The 18908-nt window shown below is 40.6% G+C and overlaps 1 non-coding gene across 1 annotated transcript; it reads right to left on the minus strand.

Annotated features, from left to right (window-relative positions):
* Nucleotides 1-374: 374 nt before the first annotated feature.
* On the minus strand, nucleotides 375-447 carry TRNAV-CAC (transfer RNA valine (anticodon CAC)). The gene has a single exon. It is a non-coding gene; the product is annotated as a tRNA-Val (tRNA).
* Nucleotides 448-18908: the final 18461 nt, after the last annotated feature.

An 18908-nucleotide genomic window follows, 5' to 3' on the forward strand; every position in this document is an offset into this window, starting at 1 on the left:
TAGTTATATGACTCTCAATATTAATAATTAGTATAATGTAGTATTAGCAAATTACAAAATGGTATAAGTTTTATGATTTAATAAATATTGTCAATATACTTTGTTATTAATTTTAGCTCTTTGAAGGGAAGTGAAGGGAAGGGAACTGTCAGGGGGAAAGCGCCAAGCCATTACATCTATATAGCACTGGGAAGGGGTCAGGATAAGGATTTGGGATGGGATGGGGAAAGGAATGGTACCCAACCACTTGGACGGTTGGGGATTGAACGCTGACCTGCAAGAATTGAGACCGTCGCTCTACCCTCCGACCCAAGTGGTTGGACACTTTGAGTTTATTTCAATGGGTTATGAAAACAAACATTTAAAAAGTCAAATGTTTCCGCCCGGGATCGAACCGGGGACCTTGCGCGTGTGAGGCGCACGTGATAACCACTACACTACGGAAACCTGAAGTATAGTGACCTGTTATTATATGGACCAAATCCGGTTAATTGCTACCGAAGATGCACATAGTTTTTTTTTCAGCGATATAATATGATCAAACCAAATTGCTTGAGTAATTATATAAATTAAACAAGGTTTAAAAACGAAAATAGAGAGAAAATCCTGTTTTATGTGTGTACGGCGTGTGTGATGTCACGATAACATGAGAGGTTTAGTTTAGTTTAGTTCACTTATTATTGTTATGATCTCAGCCTACAGGAGAAACGAGTCTTCCCCTTGAGAGTTATTCAGCAAGCCTGACCTAACCAGAAGGTCTAAGAAATATAGAGGTGATAACACATATGTAAAATAGCTGGTTGGATATAAATAACAATTTAAGATTATGGGCAGTGAAGAAGAAAACAGATAAATGACTGGCTAGGAGATGTGAACATTTTGCTGGAGGTGTGAGGCTCGCTTCTGGAGGGCTTTGACCTCACTTGAGGCCAGACATCGCAGGAGGAAAGCCGCGCTCCATTGAGCTCCCGTCAGAAGGGAACCCCTAGTGATATATCTCGAAGAGAAGAGAAGTGTGCAGACGTACCAGCTGTGGAATCGAGCTGGGAACGTTGTGGTCTCAAGTTCTGGTCGACGAGGAGAGTATTAAGCCGCCCAGAGACATTATCGTGGGCTGTGGAAGCGCCCTGACCAAGCTCTGTCAGAGGGAGGAGCACCCTCGACGAGACAATCTGTGGTAAGCACGATTTAAGCCAGTTCATAGTGATTGCTTGTAGTTGGTCGTGTGCCCAGTGACAGTAGCAATGTTTATTGATAAGTTAGACATGTTTTAATAAGGCAGAAAGCCTAAAATAAGAGAGTGGAAATGGAGGAACACGGGGCGACGTCCGTCCCCTCTGAGCGCTGGCAGGTGACTGAAGGCTCCTGACAGTGGAGGACCCTCCCAGTGCTATTGAGGACTGCCGCCGGGCGAGGTGGAGTATGGACCCGCCCAAAACGGGGGAGTCCACTCTCACAGTATGTAGAGAGCAGATGGATATAGGAGGCAAACATATTGTGTGGTTATTTTTTGTTTAGTTGTTTAAGGGGAAACATTTTTATTGGAGTGTCGATGGGTTGCAGGTTTGTCTCTGGGGAAGAAGTTGCTGAGAACTTCGAAGCCAGCACAGAGGGAGTAGTTGATGAGACTCCAAGGTAGTGGAGGCGAGGACCTCGAGCTGTGAGGAGAAGCAGTGAAGAGGAGTGTCACGTGCTTCTGTAGAGGTGGTGAAGCACCATAGTTGCTCGAGGAAACTTCATGGTGTAGCAGCCAGGAGAGCTGTGGAGGACCCTAGCAGAAGGGTGAAGCACCGTAGTTGCTCAAGGAAACTTCATGATAGCAGCCTGGAGGAGCTGCAGAGGATCCTGGTAGTGAAGCCCGGAAGAACCTGAAGATATCAGGGTAGTGAACTTCCCAACCCGTTCTCGCAAATTCGTAAAGTCAATATTGACTTATTAACTACGTGCATAGGTGATATACTAAACATAATAGATACCCTTAAAAAGATTCATAGAAAACACCGACCTTACCTAACCTTGTTAGTATCTTAAGATAAGCATCTTATTGCTCCGTAATTACAATTATTACTTAACCTATACCTATTATAGGTTAGGTAATAATTGTAATTACGAAGCAATAAGATGCTTATCTTAAGATACTAACAAGGTTAGGTAAGGTTGGTGTTTTCTATGAATCTTTTTAAGGGTATCTATTATGTTAAGTATGTCACCTATGCACATATTTAATAAGTCAATATTGACTTATTAAATTTGCGAGAACGGGTTGGAACTTCCAGAGGTGGAAGGGAAGTTCTGGTGGATTACTTGTAGGGAGTTGATAGTGTTTGGTTGTCATTAGCGTGCAAGACGCAGTGAGAGGTGAGTGGTTGTTTGCATTCTCACGTCAACGAGTGTTTTATACTGAAGTTTAGAGTTACGGTCGTAGGCTGGATTACCTACAGACGTATGCGTTCTAGGACTGATAGAGTGATCGATTGATCATTGTTGTGTATCAAGGAACATTTATACTGATATATGTTATTGCATTCACATGCTTATTTCCTTTGTACACATTTATAGATACCTATATATATTCTCTTGCTGACGGTGCAACAGTGTATGTAGCCTTGATCAACTTGAGGAGGTTGATAGCATCAGGTGGTGAACCAGGAGATAGGATACCACTTGATAAGCTGATGATAGAGTTCTGATGGTGTTGGAGTGCAACCTGATTGTAATAGTATAGAGTATAGGATTCATTATTATTATATGTGTGTATGTATTGTGTATGTGCTTTGTCCCGTAAATGTATTCCAATTTGCTGGTGTTTGCCCTTGTCCTAGTGAAGCTTCCCATGAAATAGTACAGAAGAAGAGAGAGAGAGAAAGAACCAAGAACCACTGCTGTGGACAGGGTAGAAGGTAATACTAATAAGTCAAATGGGGATTGAGGAGATCATATCACCTAAGGAGAGAGTGGGGAGTCACTGCGGCTCGAGTGGGTGTGTGCACATGACAACGAGGCTAAGTGTTGGAGCCGCATCCCCTAAATGTGTGACGTTGAGCCCCTCTCCAAGAGCCAGAAGCGCCCAGGGTGATCTCCTAGTGAGGTATAAGCACTCTACCGAGTTGTGGGTTGGGTTGTCTGTAGAGAAGGATCAACACGACAACACAACCAACACACAAGACTATAATATTATGCACCCCATACCCATCTTGTGGGCGGTAGTGGAAGGCGTTACAGAGGCACATAATGGGCTCAGGGACTGAACCCCACAATTCATTTAGCTAAGCAAGCTTCAGTCTTGAAAAGCTAGTTACAAAATTCAGTATAAGTCGTCACATCATAAATGGGTTCGCGATTGACCACAAGTACAGTTTCTAAATTAAGCAACTGACATATGTAGAGAGCTAGTGTCACAATTGATATGTTTGTCCTGCACACCGCCCCACCCATCCAGTGGGCAGCGGTGGATAGCTTAGTCACTTAGTTACTACCTACAGTTAGCAAACTGGGGATATTTGGCAAAAATTTCTGGTAGCAGTTCATTTTGAATTAAATATTTACACATCTCTGGAACATTTGTTATAGGAAGCAGGAGGAAGTGTTATTAGGGCTTCAGAGAGTGGGAGGAAGCATTAAGAAGTATTTTTAAGGCTTCAGAGAACAGGGGCGAGCGGGAAAAAGCTTGAGAAAGTGATTTTAGTTCTTCAGAGAGCGGGAGCGAGTGGCAGGAAGCAGGAGAAATAATTTGTAAGGCTTCAGAGAGCGGGATCGAACGGAAGGAAGCAGAAGGAAATGATTTTAGGGCTTCAGAGAGCAGGAGCCAGTGGTAGGAAGAAGTAGAAAGTATTTGTAAGGTATGTGCTTCATGAGGAAACCGGAGGTGGTGTTATTAGGGCTTCAGAGAGCAGGAGGGAATATTTTTAAGGCTTCAGAGAGCGGGAGGAAGTGGGAGGTAGCAGAAGGAAGTATTGTTGGATATTTCCAACACCGAATACAACACTGTTGTATTCTCATTACTTATTACTAACTTTACTAATTATTGTAGTAAGTAAAATTAACAACACGTAGAATTCTCATGTACTAATAATTTCATCTGTGCAGTAGGCTAGAATTCTCACGTCACCCGACGCCAGTATTGCGTCAGATTTCCTTACAATAAACACATTATATCCAATGTATGTGAGAATTAAATTCGATTCTCTATAACTGAGGCATTCTGTATGATAACTAATTACCGATGATTTGACCTCCAACTAAGAGCCAAATAGAGCGTTGGAAGTCATAGCGATTATCTCGTAATAAAAGTTAACGTCACCAGTGAATGCCATGGGGAGACATTAATTCCTCTCCCTTATATATTTACTATTCTTAAATTGGTAAATAATAATATTTTCCTCCTCTAAATAATAAACCCGTCCAGTCCTCAACGTTTCAAGCGTAAATGCGAGAAATAATAATGTTCGTGACAATAATTTGTTTTATGAACGCGGGACGCAGACCTGCGCATACCGTACTCACAAGGAGACGCCATTGCCCAGCCATTAGGGCAGATGTTATCCATCCTCAGATGAAAGTCGCCACTGTGAGGCGTGAATAACCTTGCAGATAATATCTTCAGCTGGTGCTGGTGTCAGATAAGGAACCCTTTAACCTGGTTCTTGATGACACGTGACCAGCCAGTGAAGCGCGCCACTATCCAGGATAGGCCTAGCCAGAGCCTGGGGACGCGAATTACGGCAATCTTAAAACTTATACAGTGCCCTTTCAGCTAAGTATATTCCCTTTATGTGATGCATCTGGTAAAGAGTTTTGTAGTAGCTGGGTGATTGACCATTATGACGCACGATAACATCTAATAACAGGTTATTAATTTTACCACCTGTAACTTTCAATTTCTTGAATATAGAGATTCAGTAGTTAAATTAGTTGCTACTGTAAATATTTGTCTTGCAGCACGTGAGAAGAATTCCCCCTGCCGCCTTGTACCCATTTTAATCCGTCCCATTCGTCAGCCAACCGAGTCCAGAGAATTAGAGGAAACACAGTGGCTTGTCTAAAGGAATCACCATTAAGCTAAGATTTTTATATTCATTCATGAATTTAGTGCAATTCTTTATATGCAGAATTCCTCAGGATTAACATGTGTTTATTGTGACTCTCATTATTATACTTATAATCTATGTTCCCATTCATGGTAATGACATCAGTTTCACTGTAATTTATAGGATTAGATTATTGTTAATTGGATTAGTGAACGAACCACACTAGTTCCTGGACGTACTTACCTCCAGTAATAACCCCCCAATGTAGGTGTTTGAGGGTTTGATTCATTTAATTATACAGCCCATTAATTATTTCTATGATCATATTCTCTAGTATTTTATCCATAGTTACTGGTTCATCTAGGAATTATCTAATGATCAGAAATTCTCAGTTTCCCTCTTTACTATAAAAGAGGGTGGTCCTTCGTAATTTAATTTGCTACATTAATATTTAAATAATCAGATTCAAGCCCCAAATATCCCACATTATGGTCCTTATCGAACCGGATAGCATTAAATTTATAATTAAAATATTAATCATTAATAACTAATCCTTGTGTGATAGAAGCTAGACTAACTATTTAATTAATTGTGTCAACTAACAGTGTAACACATCAGTTAGCCTAGATCACACTAACCTATTGCTACTTTCACCTCATGTATAAGGTAGCTTTAGTGGGTCATAGCCAATTACCCACAACATTTAGACCTACACTTCATACTGAAGTAGAATCTTTAGGTCACCAAGAGCAACAGCTCATAACCTTATATTAATCACTAACACCAATTAAGTGTTAACCATTTAGGCTATACCAATGTTTCAATATGTGGCTGTCAGCAGACTGTCCATTATAGCCTGAATCCATGTTATAATTACTGATTCACTCAAGTCAGTGGATCATTAACATTTAGGGATCCAGTATACTAATATAAATTACTGATCTCATACTAGTTAATCATTACTAACCCTGATAATATTTTATTCCATAATTAGGAGTACATTTAGTAGTTAGATAATATTTACGGCAGTAGAATACTTGCCAAACACAATTAATTCCTTTGTGTTCATTTAATTTCTTATACACATAATTATACAAGTGTATATTATATAAAATACAAAAACCCAAAAACACAGCACAATTAATTGCACATTACTGCACCATAATATAATCTTATGCCAACCTTTATTAGTTAGCAATTTAGGCTGTGATTGTGTTGAATTTGGCACAAGCACAGACTAAATATAGTTGTAGTTTCTTAAGTAGAAATTCTCACGACTAGGCTTGAGCTAGTTAGTGACACATATATTATTCTTTTGTGCTGACTCTATCAAGGGTGGGATTAACCATTTATTGTGTAATTATTTTATTGCATATTTCTATGTATGTCTTTGAGTGTTACTGTAAGTCTACTACCCATCCGAGGCTGATTCAGAAGAGCTAAGCTGAGGAACACCTGTAGTGGACCAAGGTACCACTCAAATCTTAGTTGCTTATTATTAGGTAGGTAGCTAACCTCTAAATGAGGTAACTTACAACCAGCCTCAAGAAATATCAGGCTGTCAATACTTATACCTGCTCTACATCAAGGAGCAGACACCATAGCTATACCACTAGCTACATAAGCCCTATCAGGCTCAATTTACCGCAAGAATGAATCCTTTAGAAAGGAATGCAAGATTCTTGACAACTCTTCAAGTTCGACTAGGAGAACTGCTTATGAAATGTCATCTCTGTGTAGAAACTGACCCAGGTGACGTCTACAGACTAGCAAGTTCCATAAGGAACGCCATTCAAAATTATGATCATGTAAAGACTGTAATCGAGTCCCACAGGAATTTACTCCAAGTCGGTCATACTGTCTCAGACCACATACGTCTAACAGAATCTGATCTGGATAACTATGAACTTTACGTTCAAACCAGGTTAGACCGATATAAGGAGAGGCTTGCGAGGCAAGATATTCCCGAGTGGGTAGATCAGATCATTAATAGACCTACACCTGAGTCAACACTCAGCTCAGATGAAATACCTGAACTACCTCAAGAAGAGGAGAATCCTCTAATCAATACTGATCAATACACAGGATCAACAACTGAAGTTCAACCTTCATTTTCTAACCTCTCATCTAATACAGCTTCATGTGATGATTTGTTTACAGAGTCTGATCAAACTTCAGACCACTCTTCTCCATGTTCCCTGGATTCTATAAGTTCAATACATAAGGCTACTGAATTAACTAGGTTATCACCAGAACCCAGAGAAACAAGTGAAGCTGCAGATGAAACAAGTGAAGCTGCAATGATCAGTGAATCTGAACCAGAAAATGATAAAGCTAATGCTGCAGCAGCAGTCGAAGCTGTAATCAAAGCTGAGGCTAAACAAGAAGCCTTAAGCAACACAAGTAATGGTCACAATTGCTCACAACAGCCTTCTAAAGTAAGTGCTAACAATGAGAAGACTATTATAAACCTTGTGCACCAATTATTAAATTTATCTTCACCAGAGCAATCAGTTGACTCTTTACAAGCCTTTAGTTTTCAGCTTGAGTCACTGATAAATTCTTTCAGTAAAGAGGTGGATCACCCAACTACTGAGTGGATGACTAAAATTATCATCCAGAGAAAATTGTCTGGTGACACACTTAATAAATTATATGTATGCCAGAATGGTAATACCCTGTCAATGCAGGATATATTTACAGGTTTTCGCAATATGAGCAATCATACAGCAGACCAAGCAATTAATGCTAAATCTGAATGCACCAAAACTGTACCTACATCAGTTTCCTTACCTGAAACTCCTAAAGTGACACTGTCACTGGGTAACAAAGGTGCTAATAATCAATGTAACAACAATCAGTCAAATACTGATTCATCAGTGAGGCCTAAGAGTCCCACAGGTGCTCCTAAGAGACCTAATAGTCCAAAGAGCACTGCTAATAACTCCACAGGTGCTCCTAAGAGACCTAATAGTCCAAAGAGCACTCCCAAGAGCCTGTTAATGGTTCCCCAGAGTACACCCAGTACTCACAAGAGAATAAATAACAAGCAAATGCAAGCAACAAAACCATCACAACCTGCAAATACTGTTTTACCTAAACCGGTAACCCCTAAACGATCTGTAGGATGGGGAATGTGCTTGTTTTGCAATCAAAAACATTCTCTGTACAAATGTACTAATTATCCTAATAGAGACACAAGAGTCAGACGACTCAAACAGTTACACAAATGTACTAGGTGTCTCAAACCACATAATGTTAACAGCTGTGACACCCCACTGAACACCTGCAATAGGTGTAGAAGGGGCAAGCATCATGCTGCACTGTGCAAATCAGTTAGGACTAATTATGTCAATCCTAGAATAGGACGTAGAGAATCTACACCAGTACAGTGCTGCAAGGTGCGAGATGTGTACAGCGTAACTTCACAAGCATCTCAAGTGGATGCTGCTTTGCCTACTGCCCAACTTCAAGTGAAGAACAGAGGAGCCAAAATCACCATACGTGGACTATTTGATCAAGGTTCCCAGAGAACTTTCATTACTCAAAGGGCAGCAGAGGCACTTAATTTACAACCAATAGGACAGGTAAAATTAAACTTGTCAGGGTCCATGATAAATCGAGGAACCCATGAATACTCAGTAGTTCAACCGCTTGTACGACTAGGTAGTCATGCCAGAGCTGTCCAAGCCATTGTTGTAGATCAAATACCTTTAGACTTAAATATTAAGGGTCTGGGGTACACAGCCCACTTCCTGCAGGAACGTGAAATTAATTTGGCTGACAACAAGTTAACGTCTGACCGCCTTAACAATGTAGATGTACTAGTAGGAGCCGACTACTATTACCAGTTCATAACTGGACATGTTAAACGATTGGGAATGAATATGCTCCAATCTGCAGGTGGCTACTTACTTACTGGTAAAGTTCTGAATGTGAACAAGCCTAAACCTGCCAATAATAATAAATTAGTCAGCAGTAAATCAATTCTCCAACAGCAAACTAAAAGAAGAAACACAGCTGAGTAATAAACTCAGATTGAATGTAGTGCAATTGATACTCGCCGAGATGTTTCATAGCTCTCAGTGAAAACCAATGGTCCGTACTCGAACAAGTACAAGTCACAGTGACCAAACTATTGAATTCACTGCAGACCTAGAATTATTCTCGACAAGTAGTAATTGACCACACTCAGTCTTCCTAGTTAAATTGTAATGTTGGGCTAGAGAATCTAGTACTCCCTAGGTAATTAATAATGTTAGGCTAGAGAATCTAGCACTCAATGCCACCGGCATTTCCTGAATTTAGTAATTCTATGAAATCATCAAGCAACTTCAGTAATTACAAATTCACTAGGACCACTGGTCCACTATACTTGCGCTTAAAGGTTTGCCAAGAAAACCTTCTTAATACCATGTTTTCTGCACTAAGAGTTAGTGATAAATACTTGCATCAATTGTTTGAGTTGTTTTTCTTTCGTTTCTGCTTATTTAGTGTAGGAGCGCAGCACGAACAAACTTGCAAACTTACTAATATGTAAGCGAATTTACAGAGAACTAATATGTTTAATGCATTATCGTTAAACATCAGCATTGTTAATTAACATGCGCCATGAGCTTAATATAGCTCACCTTAGAATTAACGTAATAATATGAGTGCTTGTTCCCCATGCGTACGAGCTTAATATTGCTCGCCATGACAATCGAACACTTTAATGTTCCCCATGCCACGAGCACCGCTCGTCATGATAATTGAATGATGCAAAACTCCACCTCGTTAATTCGAGTTCACTGAACTCACCCTGTTAACACTGTTAACGAGCTCACTGTAGCTCACCCTGTCAACACTGTTGACGAGTTCACTGTAACTCACCCTGTTAGCACTGCTAACGAGCTCACTGTAGCTTACCCTGTCAACACTGTTGACGAGTTCACTGTAACTCACCCTGTTAGCACTGCTAACAAGCTCACTGCAGCTCACCCTGTCAACACTGTTGACGAGTTCACTGCAACTCACCCTGTTAGCACTGCTAACGAGCTCACTGTAGCTCACCCTGTCAACACTGTTGACGAGTGCAATGTAACTCACCCTGTTAGCACTGCTAACGAGCTCACTGTAGCTCACCCTGTCAACACTGTTGACGAGTTCACTGTAACTCACCCTGTTAGCACTGCTAACGAGTTCACTGTAACTCACCCTGTTAGCACTGCTAACGAGCTCACTGTAGCTCACCCTGTCAACACTGTTGACGAGTTCACTGTAACTCACCCAGTTAGCACTGCTAACGAGCTCACTGTAGCTCACGAGTTCAATATAGCTCGACCTGTTAATGAGCTCAATACTGCTCACAATGTTAATTCGAGTACTTTGCTCACAATTAGCTTAGTCCCTTACTTAGGTAGGTTAGAAATCCAAACCATTTATTTAGGTAGGTTTAGGGACTTTAGTAGTGTCAACTGAGTACTAGCCTAATCTGTACTCACCATTAATTACAGTTGACTATACTTATAGAGACTGATTTAATAAACTCAATTTCATGTAAAGGTGATTTCGTACTAACCAGTTTACAGTGTCAAGCCTATGAGCTGCCATTTAATTAGCTCATAAGTCAGAATGACTAGGCTACTAATCTCACTGTCGACTCAGAATTTTCCTTGATTTTAATGAATAAACTTTTCAGTTCTCTACTTTTCTATTATTTTAGCTAGTTAGCAAATTAGTTGTACCATCAGTCAGAATGACTACTGCACGGCAGTGCACATTAAATTCAGTTTCCTCATTTGAATTTGGGGTGATCATGATACTGCGTGATGTTATTGTCTAGTAACTCAATAGTTACAAGTCACCGCGACCCTAGACAGTGACCTTACTGTAGTGTCATAGTCTCCTTGATCTTAGATAACTAATAATACTTTACTGTATAATCATACAATAGTGTTATCAGTTCCTAGGAACTTATTCTGAGTTTGCCTACGATTCAGCAGCTATGTAATACACCATTACATGTCACTGCGACCCTAGTTGTTGAGTTTATTGTGAACTTTAGAGTGTTTCTGATTACCGATAACTTAATCATTTAATGTTTCAATATTTAATACATGTTTCTACTAAGGGAAACTACAAGCCTAGTATAGTTCTTGTCATGTTCACAGAAAATGGTACCATCCGTTTTCTATGTGCGGCGGCTGAGACGCCAGGAGGAGGTAAACAATAGAGCGTACAGGACGCCCGCCAAGCTTGGTAGCTACTAGTCATGTAATCATATTAAGTATTAAAGTCAGTAACCAAGTCATGACTTTACATCAACCCTACAACCAAGACTTCCTCAGTAACACACAAACACCACATTGGCGACGAGGATGAACTGTGAACGCAGGTATTTGTTCAGTTTAAAACACAAGGGAGAAGCATGCTGCCTGGAGGAGGAAGAGAAGCTGTGAGCGCCATACCCGATGCTGTATGCTAACCGATGCTGTGTGCTAACCTATGCTGTGTGCTACCCAAGCTGTGTGCTACCCAAGCTGTGTGCTACCCAAGCTGTGTGCTACCCAAGCTGTGCTGAAGAAACTGTGTACTGAGGAATCTGCCGACGTTGTGTACGAAACGACGCATTGATGTGTACAAAACCTGATGTTTTGGCTACGAAACGACGCTTCGTGCTACAAAATTCATCACACTGAACTGACTGCTGTACCAACTGCTGTACCAACTGCTGCACCAACTGCTGTACCAACTGCTGCTGTACCAACTGCTGTGCTGCTGCTGTGAGTAGGAACAACACATGTACACAAGGGCTAGGTAAGAAGTCAGTTGCTGCTATATTGTGCACTGTTGTGAACTTTTGCATTAAAATGCTTGTGTGCTTTGCATAATTAAAGTAATTACAGTGAATTCTTGACTAACATATACAGTGCAGTAAGTGTTTAATATTCTGAGGAACATTTAAGTGATAAGTTACATTTATTCAGTAAAAATGGCAAATATACCTCAGTTTCCTGCATTTGATCCTGACTGTGACCAGACAAACCTGTCACAGAGGTGGGTCAAATGGCTTAAAAAGTTTGAAAATTTGTTGATAGTTTCTGACATCAAAAGTGCTGAAAGAAAGCGTGCCTTTCTACTTCATTATGCAGGTGATAGAGTTTGTGACATCTTTGACACACTGAAAGACACTGGTGGTGCCAAAGATTATGACACTGCCAAAGCCAAACTAACAGAGCATTTCAAACCAAGGCAAAATACTGCAATGGAAATTATGCATTTCAGGAGAGCAAAACAACTCTCTAATGAAACTGTGGATCAATACCACACACGTCTGCAGGGTTTTGCAGCCCATTGTGAGTTTGCTGATGCTGACAAAGAAATCAAACAGCAAATAATTGAAACATGCACATCTACACGTCTCCGTCGAAGAGCTCTAGAACTTGTTGATGATGAAAGTTCTCTTACCAAGATACTGGATATTGCTCGTCGAATGGAAGATGCTGCACGTGATGCTCGTGTCATGGAGTGCAGTGCTAATAACGGTTCTGCCACTGTTACTAACAGTGATGAGGTACGTAAGGTTCAGGGAGGACACCGTGATCAAAGAAGATATCATGCCAAACCTAACAGTAAATTGAGCCGAGAACCACGTCACAACTGGGGTCAAGGAACAAGACTCAAGCAGTCACAACGACCCACATCAGAGGGTGTCAACAATAAATGTTACAATTGTGGAGGAGACTACCCACACCAAGATAATGTTTGTCCTGCTCAAGGTAAGAAGTGCTATGAGTGTGGAAAACTAGGTCATTTTGGTGCTATGTGTCGTTCTGCACTAAAGAAACCACAGTCAATGAATAAAAGCACTGTACGAGGATCAGGTCATAGGGGTCGAGGTGGTAAACACAATATTGCACCTCATATCCAGAATGTTAATAATGTACAAGACAACATTTCATTACAACCAGTCTCAGATGACAGTGAATGTGATTATACTTATGGAGTACAAGCAATCACAGAATGGAATGATCTTCCAAACAACCCAGAGACATGTGTATACATTGCTGGTATTTGTCTCAAGGTTCTCATTGACACTGGATCAAACATTGACACCATTGCTGAGTGCCACTATGAGAAATTTAAAAAACAGTTCCCAAAGCTTGAGAACTATAATGGCAAAGCCACTGCCTATGCTTCAAAGGTAGCCTTGCCAGTGATTGGAACTTTCACTGCAGAGATTAATTCAAAGAATGCAATGCTCATTACTACATTCCATGTTGTTAGGAATGCAAAGGAGTCTTTACTCAGTTACAAGACTTCAACCAAATTGGGGCTACTTCAGCTTTCTAATGCTGTAGCAGTGGAATCTGTAAACAATGTTGATGGTATTGTTGCTGAATTTTCTGATCGATTTAAATCCATAGGTTGTTATACTGATAGCAAAGTACATCTGCATATCAACCCAGATGTAATTCCAGTTGCCCAACCACATCGCCGACAACCATTCCATACTCGCAAGAAAGTCGATGCCGAACTGGATAGGCTGATAGAACTAGATATCATTGAACCAGTAACAGGCCCAACACCATGGGTAAGCCCAATTGTCACTCCACCAAAGCCGAAGAATCCAGATGAGATACGCATTTGTGTGGACATGCGTGTTCCCAACAAGGCAATAATGCGTGAACGCCATCCTACACCGACTGTAGATGATATGATCTACCGCTTGAATGGTGCAACTATATTCAGCAAGTTAGATTTAAACAAGGGCTATCATCAGCTTGAACTTGATGATGAGAGCCGCTTCATCACAACGTTTACGACACATCGAGGTCTGTATAGGTACAAGCGCCTGAGTTTTGGTATTAACAGTGCTGCCGAGGTATTCCAGCACATCATCAGCCAGGTATTGCAAGATATACCTAATGCTGACAACATGTCTGATGACATCATTGTTTATGGCCGTACCCAAGCTGAACACGACAAAGCTCTTCGTGCAACATTGCAACGCTTACGAGAAAAGAATTTGACGCTAAGCCGAGCAAAGTGTGAGTTCAATCAACATAAAATTGAATTCTTTGGTCATGTACTTAGTGACAAAGGTCTGTCTCCAGATCCTAAGAAAGTTGCAGATATCAAGAATGCTGCACCTCCTTCAACGTCCACTGAAGTACATAGTTTTCTGGGAATGGCAAACTACTGTTCTCGCTTCATTCCAGATTTTGCTACCATTACAAAGCCTCTACGTGAGTTCCTGAAGAAAAATGCATCATGGTACTGGAGCGATATCGAGCAAAATGCATTTGATGCTGTGAAAGATGCACTAGTAGAGAATGCGACTGCTGCGTATTTTGATCCATCAATGGACACTGAGTTAACAGTGGATGCTAGTCCTGTTGGTTTAGGTGCTGTTTTAGCCCAACACAAACCTGGTCAACCAGATTCCCGAGTAGTAATTGCCTACGCCAGCCGTTCTCTCACAGATGTTGAGCAACGATACAGTCAGACAGAGAAGGAAGCTCTTGCTCTTGTATGGGGCTGTGAACACTTCAATGTGTATCTGCTTGGTGCACCCTTCACCACGATAGTCACTGACCACAAACCGTTGGAGACCATCTTCAATAATCCAAAGTCCAAACCACCAGCTCGCATTGAGAGATGGGCTCTTCGTCTACAACCATACAACTTTACGGTGAAATACAAGCCGGGTGCAGGCAATCCCGCTGATTACATCAGTCGACATCCTGCAAACAGTTTCACCATCACCAAGCATCAGCAAGTTGCCGAGGAATATGTACACTCTGTAACCTGTGATGCAGTCCCTAAGGCTCTTACTCTTGATGAAATCCGTACTGCAACCCTAGAGGACCCAACTCTGCAAGCAACAGTGGATGCATTGACTAAGAAAAAGTTTCCACGCATCCCACCCTCAGGAGTTGACCAAGATGCATTCAAAGCACTTGAACGCTTCCAGACAGAATTAAGTGTTACGCAACAACGCGACACTGTGCTGCGAGGTACTCGTATCGTTATTCCAGCTGTTCTCCAGCAACGTGCTCTGAAGCTTGCACATCAAGGACACCAAGGTCTTGTTAGGACCACACAGCTGCTACGAGAAAAGGTGTGGTTTCCTGGCATTGATCGTCAAGCAAAGGATATGCATGATGCCTGTGTCCCTTGCCAAGCTGCAGTGGATACTTCAAGACCAACACCTCTACAACCTTCACCACTACCTGCTGCACCATGGACGGAAGTATCGATGGACTTCTGCGGACCACTACCAACTGGAGAGTACTTGATGGTAGTCATTGATGATCACTCACGTTATCCAGAAGTAGAAATCATCAATTCCACATCTGCAAAGGTCGTCATCCCGAAACTTGACAAGATCTTTTCAAACTTTGGCATTCCTGAAGTTGTCAAGACGGACAATGGACCGCCATTCAATGGACAAGACTTTGTCAACTTTGCTGAGCATATTGGATTCAAACACCGCCGTGTGATGCCACTACATCCCCAAGCAAATGGAGAAGTTGAGAGATTCATGCAACCTCTCATGAAAGCGGTACACTGTGCTCATGCCGAAGGACGATCCTGGAAACAAGCTATGTATGCTTTTCTCAGGAACTACCGTGCAACACCACATGGAACACTGGGCAAGTCGCCTGGCGAACTTTTATTTGGACGTCCTATGAGAATCGCACTACCCGTCATGCCAGCCAAGGTAACGGATAAACGTCTCGCTCAGAAGAATGCACTAGCCAAGGGCAAAATGAAAATAGCGCATGATCAACATGCAAAGGAGCAATTCATAAAAGTTGGAGATACTGTTCTCGTTAAAAAGAAAAAGAGGGAAAGTTAGATATGCCGTATGATACAAAACCATATAAAGTGATTAGTGTAAAAGGAACTATGGTAACAGCTAGTAATAGAGATCATAATATAACACGTAATATGGCTTATTTCAAAGTGATTCCAACTAGTGTAGAAAATGATGAAGTGCAAAGTCATGCAAAAGAAAAAGAAAAAATGAGTTATAACTCAATAAACAATTCATCAAGGGATGTTATTGTATTTGGGGACTCACGTCCTAAACGTCATGTTAAACGCCCTACACGATTTGATGATTAATTGTGTTCCTATGTAATGAAAAGTATTTACTTATCATGCTAAACTAAATTTAATATTGTTTGAATAATGCAGATATCTCATTCAATATTTTGTAACTTTGTATTACAGTTTCTTTGATGTTTGTTTAACATTGCATATGTATTTTTAACATTGAAATCCTTTGTGGAAAAGATTAAGTTGTTTAAATTCTTTGTGTGCTTAATTAATGTTAAATGTATGCAGTATCTCTTGATATGGTAATAACTTACTTTGTGTCAATAACTTTGCTTTGTGCTACAAGCATGGTAGACATCCTGTATTCATTCTTTTTAAAGAAAAGGAGGGATGTCATGTTCACAGAAAATGGTACCATCCGTTTTCTATGTGCGGCGGCTGAGACGCCAGGAGGAGGTAAACAATAGAGCGTACAGGACGCCCGCCAAGCTTGGTAGCTACTAGTCATGTAATCATATTAAGTATTAAAGTCAGTAACCAAGTCATGACTTTACATCAACCCTACAACCAAGACTTCCTCAGTAACACACAAACACCACAGTTCTTAACTAAGAGCAATTCTTTAAATATTGTGTAGGCTATAAGCAACATGTTTCATTTGACATGTAAATAGCAAGACTCAAGTTCTTGTAAGTCCTTGATAAATCCGGGACGTTCGTTATGTGTGTACTAACATACTAACATATTAACATACTAATGTACTAATCTTAATATCACTTCGGGATAGGTCAGTACTCCACAGTACACTACGACCTTAGAATCCTCCCCCCGGAGTTATGTTGGATATTTCCAACACCGAATACAACACTGTTGCATTCTCATTACTTATTACTAACTTTACTAATTATTGTAGTAAGTAAAATTAACAACACGTAGAATTCTCATGTACAAATAATTTCATCTGTGCAGTAGGCTAGAATTCTCACGTCACCCGACGCCAGTATTGTGTCAGATTTCCTTACAATAAACACATTATATCCAATGTATGTGAGAATTAAATTTGATTCTCTATAACTGAGGCATTCTGTATGATAACTAATTACCGATGATTTGACCTCCAACTAAGAGCCAAATAGAGCGTTGGAAGTCATAGCGATTATCTCGTAATAAAAGTTAACGTCACCAGTGAATGCCATGGGGGAGACATTAATTCCTCTCCCTTATATATTTACTATTCTTAAATTGGTAAATAATAATATTTTCCTCCTCTAAATAATAAACCCGTCCAGTCTTCAACGTTTCAAGCGTAAATGCGAGAAATATTAATGTTCGTGACAATAATTTGTTTTATGAACGCGGGACGCGGCGTGGGTTGAGGAGGACCAACTCAGTACACGTGGAGAGCCGCTCTGAGGCAGACCTGTGCATACCGTACTCACAAGGAGACGCCATTGCCCAGCCATTAGGGCAGACGTTATCCATCCTCAGATGAAAGTCGCCACTGTGAGGCGTGAATAACCTTGCAGATAATATCTTCAGCTGGTGCTGGTGTCAGATAAGGAACCCTTTAACCAGGTTCTTGACGACACGTGACCAGCCAGTGAAGCGCGCCACTATCCAGGATAGGCCTAGCCGGAGCCTGGGGACGCGAATTGCGGCAATCTTAAAACTTATACAGTGCCCTTTCAGCTAAGTATATTCCCTTTATGTGATGCATCTGGTAAAGAGTTTTGTAGTAGCTGGGTGATTGACCATTATGACGCACGATAACATCTAATAACAGGTTATTAATTTTACCACCTGTAACTTTCAATTTCTTGAATATAGAGATTCAGTATATATATATATATATATATATATATATATATATATATATATATATATATATATATATATATATATATATATATATATATATCTAATGATCAGAAATTCTCAGTTTCCCTCTGTACTATAAAAGCGGGTGGTCCTTCGTAATTTAATTTACTACATTAATATTTAAATAATCAGATTCAAGCCCCAAATATCCCACAAGTATTAATAGTGTTTCACAGAGCGAGAACGAGTTAGAGGAAGGCGAAGGAAATATTAATTGGGTTTCAGAGATCGGGAGCGAGCAGGAGGAAGTGATTTTAGGGCTTCCGATGGCGAGAGCGAGCGGTAAGAAGCAGGAGGAAATATTTGTAAGGTTTTAGAGAGCGTAGCCTCCGTAACACAGTTGGTTAGTGTGCAAATGTTTCTCGCTGTAGGGCTCTCCACATGTCAGTTGCTTAGTTTAGAAACTGTACTTGTGGGCGGTCTCGAGCCCATTGTTGATGTGATGATGTGCATTGAATTTTGTAACTCTCTCAACAAGATTAACTTGCTCAGGTAAATGAATTGTGGTGTTCAGTCCCTGAGCCCATTATGTGCCTCTGTAACTCTTCCCACTACCGCCCACAGGACGGGTATGGGGTGCATATTAAATGAACTAAACTATAAACTAGGGTTATCCCATGGAATTGTCTAACTAGCAAAGTCGTTAAATACCAAGATATTACCTCAGTTCAAAATCCAAAGAGAAAACATTTCTCATGAACCATGGGGGGGGGGGGATCTTTGACAAGCCGATGGCTTCCACTATCCGTCGAGGACACTAGTGACAGGTAAATTCAGGTACAAATCTCCCACGTTCGTTATTGTACCTTTATTTTTTAACATATAGCTAGCTCGACCTGTAATTTGTAATTACTTATATTGAAGGGGGTAGCAAGAGACTGCTATGTACCTACATTTGTAATGAAAAAACATTATTAATACATTAAATCAACTTCGTAGCAGAGCGTAGTTACG

The sequence above is a fragment of the Procambarus clarkii genome, chromosome 37, assembly GCF_040958095.1.
Source record: "Procambarus clarkii isolate CNS0578487 chromosome 37, FALCON_Pclarkii_2.0, whole genome shotgun sequence".
NCBI lineage: Eukaryota > Metazoa > Arthropoda > Malacostraca > Decapoda > Cambaridae > Procambarus > Procambarus clarkii.